This window comes from Toxotes jaculatrix, chromosome 3, assembly GCF_017976425.1.
Source record: "Toxotes jaculatrix isolate fToxJac2 chromosome 3, fToxJac2.pri, whole genome shotgun sequence".
Classification (NCBI taxonomy): Eukaryota; Metazoa; Chordata; class Actinopteri; family Toxotidae; genus Toxotes; species Toxotes jaculatrix.
In genome coordinates, this window is record NC_054396.1 from 6,441,237 (window position 1) to 6,446,602 (window position 5,366).

Consider the following 5,366-nt stretch of genomic DNA (forward strand, 5'->3'; position numbering starts at 1 on the left):
CGGGTTTGAGTGGAGGACTAGGTTTTGATGCTGAGAGCAAAGAGCAATTATTCATTCAGGGCCTCTACTTCACTCACTTCACATCTCATTTTTGCTCAGCTGCAGCTGCCATGCACTTTGGGGACATGGCAACAGGCCTGAGCAGGAGCAATCGCAGCACAGTCAGCTGCTGCACGTATGGCTGCAGCGGCTTCATAATCTCCTTGTCTCACCACAACCGTGGGCAAATGGATTCCTCAAATCGCGGTAATGCTTTAGTGATACCATCATACATGGGCGCACAAATACTAATGGATCCAGGATGGTTTTCAGCCTGAGTCCCGGTTTAATGTGATCCTGTATTCAGCTGAATTTATGTTTTAAAGGTCACTGCATGATATTACTGACTCCAGTGACGCCCTGTGCATGTTTTTCTTGTGTGTTGTTGTATGTGATTAATGCTTTCGTCTCATTATGTTGTGTGTAAAATGAATGACTGGTTTGAATATCGCATTAATTCGGCATGTTACCTGTAGCTTTTAATGGTGGAATAGTTGGCAGTGTGGTGATATTTTTCCATTTATTTAAACTGCTAAATGGAAACAGACAATGGTGCAGTACCTCATAAAATTACATTATTCACGAGCAACAACTTTGCCAATAAAACCCAAAGGCACATAAAAGTGAGTGAGTATGCTATGAAGAAGCAAATAACATTTTCCACAGAAAATCTTTTTGAATACAATCCTGTGTAGGTCCAGAATGTGAATGAATTAACTCTGACTTGTCACAAAATGTAAGCAGAAGTCGTTTTGTAACACAACAAGATTACCTATCATATTCAGTGACAAACGGCCCCACACTCCTTTCCATACAGCCCTCCAAGGAGGAAACAGGGGACAAAATATATCAAAATAAAGCAATTAAGATAATGTATAACTCAACATACAAGCTCCAGTTTTCTTTCCTTCAGAAAATGTAGACTGAATGTACTGAATGTTCAAATGTTTTTACTGGATTTTCAGCATATGAGTCAGCAAACAAATCACATAAAAGAAACCGATAAAACCAAAGACAATGATAGCCGACAGATTTTTAAAGAATTTTCTGCTTAAGCCTTGAGTAGTGTATTTGAGTTGTTCCAGTTCGAGATGCTCTATTACCTCCTCTAACCAAGATTTTATTTAAGCCCTGCTGGGCCACCCCAGACATTGCTGGCTTAAAATCAATAACTGTGCCTCAAACATTTGAGAGGGTGCTAAAAACCTCTGTCCCAAAATCTTCCCCACATTCTCAGAATATACGGCTGATGGTGCCAAGATCATCAACTGTCTTCTACTCCTGGAGAGAGTTGTATCAGTTCCCCAGTTGGATAAAGCCTGTGGAGCACTGTCAGCTGTAGTAGGCCAGGTCCACGCCTGATGCAAACTGAAATGATGAATGAATGAATGAATGAATGTCCAAGCAGAGGTGTATTTAAATTGGCATCTCTTCAAGTTCTGTACTTCATGTTATAGAATCTGTTTGACTGTAATCATATCTCATTACGGCTTACGGCTTAATAGGAGAGCAGTACTAAAATTCTGGACTTGCCTCTTTAAAAATGAAGGTACATAAAGCTCCACAGTAAAGCTTTACACTTTGATTATCAATCGACACTGAGGGAAAACTGTAGGAAAGTAAAGGCCAAGTTGAGAATATGTCATTGTATGGATATGGGTTTATGGCTGTCAAACTGAAGAATGACTGAAGGATGTAAAGCAAGAGACTCAAACGAGAGGAAAGAAATGAAATGGATTCCAGTAAAAAGGGCAGGAAAACTGAAGCAGATTCTTATTGTTTTGGACCAAACCTTTGCTGGGTTTTGTTTGTCTGTCTGTCTGTCTGTCTGTCTGTCTGTTTGTTTGTTTGAACTACATCTTCTACATCTTTCACTAATGAAAACCTGTTATAAATGCACCTTGCTGTAATACTGTAATAAAAACAAAGATCACAGAGGTTGACTTTAAAATTTCCTCTTTGCTGTCACACTACTACAGAAATACACTGAGAGCCTATACCATCCTAAAGGTTTGTATATAGAGGAGGGGGCTTACAGGCGAGATTTGTTTTTTTCCAGCGTTAGTGCCATGTGCCACCCCCATCTCCCCCTCACCTCCCCCCCGCTTCGCCCCGTGCCCCGCCGCCCTCTCCTGCCTTTGTTCTCATCACAACCCTGGAGCAGATGGTGCTCTGCTTTGCTTGGCCGACAGTGACAGACAGGCGCTATCAGCCAATAGCCTGCCGGGGAATCAGCTGACTGGTCTGGACAGCGCCAGGTGTTTTTTATCATTTTTCTTCTCCATCCGTAGGAGGTGCGGGCGGCGGCGGAGGCAGAGCGGAGGAATTTCAGGGCGACAAACCGGTCGGCGGTGGGTTGCAGCAGGTTGGAGATCTCTCTGCAGACCGCACCATGCCTCTCACCAAGGCGCCCTGGGACTGATCGGATACACAAGCGACAAATCGCAGTAAACAGCCGCCAGCTGAAGCTACTGGGAAACAGGAATATGTGCCATTACGCTATTTGGTGAGCCCGTTGATTTGGCACAACAACACATCTAATTTATTCCTCAATATTGACGCGTATATCTGGATAAAGGACCTGTGCGCTTAGGAACATCGGACTGGAATGCCAACAAGGTGAGAGCCCTCAAGGAAGGAAAGGCAGGGTTTGGGTTTTCCACCGCTGGAGCCTGTTAGTTTCTTTTGAAGCTGCAGATTCTCTTAGGAAAATGTGTTGGTTTTTTTTTTTAGTGATGTGATTGGCTGCCACGTCGTCTGAACCTTCAATTAAACCTCACGATAGAAGATTAGTGTTGTTTTTGAGTGTAAAACAATTCGTACTTTGTGAATATGTTTCCATTCGTAACATATTTCCCTGCAAGGGCGATGCAACGAGTTTAGATATATTTAGGATGCAGACACACTCAAGGGCATAATCAATTTTTTTTCCCTAAATGCAGTCTGGCTCGAGCTCACCTCAGGCTCCCAATCTGATGTGAAACCGTAACAGAACAGGTAACTCGACAGCATATGGCATATAAGTGATCAAATGTATCAGCACTGTCCAATGCGTCAAATGATATTCCACAGAAAACAAACTTTGATCTCGTTGCGGTACTTGCCGTGCCAGCGGGAGCTGCGTGCGGCGTGCGCAGCGTTGTGCAAGTGTGTGTGTAAATGTGATTTGCATATTAATGTTAAAGTATGTCGGCAGATGTCTCGATTCCTCCATTCTAAGGAAAAAAAAAGTCGCGGAGTCTTCCTCGGGGATAAAGACAAGGCCCTCTGTAAGAGATGCTGTGGTGAGAATGGGGTTGCATAGGCAGGGGGTCCATTGTGATTCACAAACGCTGCTTCTGTCGCTGCAGCTGTTGCGCTTTTGTGATGAGACTGCTGACTTGCATCACTCAACTTTAGGGAAAGGGACACACTGTTGAAAAGGCTAAGATGATAAAGGGATTTGGTTTTAATTTTTATTATTATGGTTTTATTATTGCTTTGCCAGTTAAGTTTCTGACAACTAGACTCTGTTTATGGCCTGTTTATTTTTTTTTTAACAAAGTGCTGAGAGTCATCTTTAATCTGAGGACCTCTGGGTCAAATAAAAGTGGGTGTTGGTTCAGCGACTTTACAGTGTAATGATACAAAAAGCAAAGACAAGTCAGTTAAACACAAAACAGCTTAGTTTCACTATGTGTAACTGCTTCTTATATATTATACATAAAGACTTCGGTTGTTTTCCCTCTCCTGGGCTTTTCATATTTGAGGAAAGGCTTTTTAATTTTTGCAAACTTTGTCTTGGTTCCTGCTGTGATGCTGTTCCTCACAGAGGGCAGATCTCTAAGTGAGCAGAAGGCCAGTTCTTCTTTACTCTTCCCCCCAAGGGGGCATCCTGTCTCACATGGACACAGTACACACACACACACACAGATGAATACACACACGACACCTACTTTTTTTTTAACATGATCACACGAATCATGAGAATAGAGTCTGACAAAAGCCTGATAAAGAGAGTGTGTGTTGCAGGTGCCTGTGTGTGTGTGTGGGTGGGGTTGTTAGGAGACAGCAGGGTTTGTGGGAGGGGGTAAATGGCTTTACCCTCCCCACCCCCATCCACCAACAACATTTAGGTCCCGAGGGTATAAGGCAGGGTGAAGAGGGGGGAGTTGGGTTATTGAGCTCAAGCCTTTATTCTTATAAGAAGGACTAAGGCATCATTAAGCCTTTGTCCTCTGTGGGCTACAGGTGTCACAGACGCAGTTCAGCTCGCTCAGCCCTGAAGTTGTTCATGGCATGGACGTGTCCATGTGTTGATGTGTCAGTGAGACAGACATTTCTCCAAGGCAGACATTAGTGTGTAGTGTAGTGTAGTGTGTGTGTGGTTGTGGTTGTGCTGCAGGTGTAGTTTGAACAGTCAACTAGGCAGACTGGCTAACCTAATGAAGGAAGGACGGAGGCTGTCTATAGATGTTGTAGTACAAAGCAGGCAGCTGTGGCTCAGGTGGTGGAGGTGGCCAGTTGTGCTGTAATAGGTATTTGTTGATGGTTCAATCCTGAACCATCCTCAACCTGAAGTTCAGTGTCACAGTCAAGTTGGGTTGTTAAAGAGGCTCTATCAAATGAATATAATGTAGCTGCATAAAGCTGTATTCATTATAAGTACTGTTTTACCCCGTGCTTTTAAATTTAGCATTGCTCTTCAGTGAAGTTAAGGGGCTTACAAGAGACAGTTACAAAAGAATCGGAGCAACAGAGGCAGAGATAACTTTACTTTCAGTACCTGGGATTAGTCCACCCTGCAAAACAGTGGATTCTTCTCTGTGGGGCTCCGTGTTATGTGTCAGCTGTGCTGCATGTGCATAATTGATGTGTTGCTCCTTTAATTTGGTTCAGTTCAACCTTTTTCATCTAGAAACACCTTTCTTTTATTGATGGTGTGATCATAAGGTTTTTGACCATATAAATTAAAGGTATATGCACCTATATGATGTCGTTGATATTCTGTCAATAAACTTATCAGTGAATTGATTAACAATTTGAGTTTTAATGGAAATAAGTTAGATTGTGTTTCTCTCTTGTAGTGTTATTCACTCTTTGTTTGGCTTTGACAGTGGTACAACCCTTTTGTTTACATTTAGATTACAGGTTGCTATTTTTGCCATAAGATGTAATGAGCAGTTGTTCCACTAAGAGTCTGATGTATGATTCAGCCCCTCAGTCTACCAAAAATCTAATCAGTCAACTTCTAGAGGAGCCAGAGGATCTCCAAACAAGTGTCCGTTGAGATCCTGTCCATCCCGGTTGAAGGTGAACCAGCTGGAGAGCAATCAAGCTGCTGCACA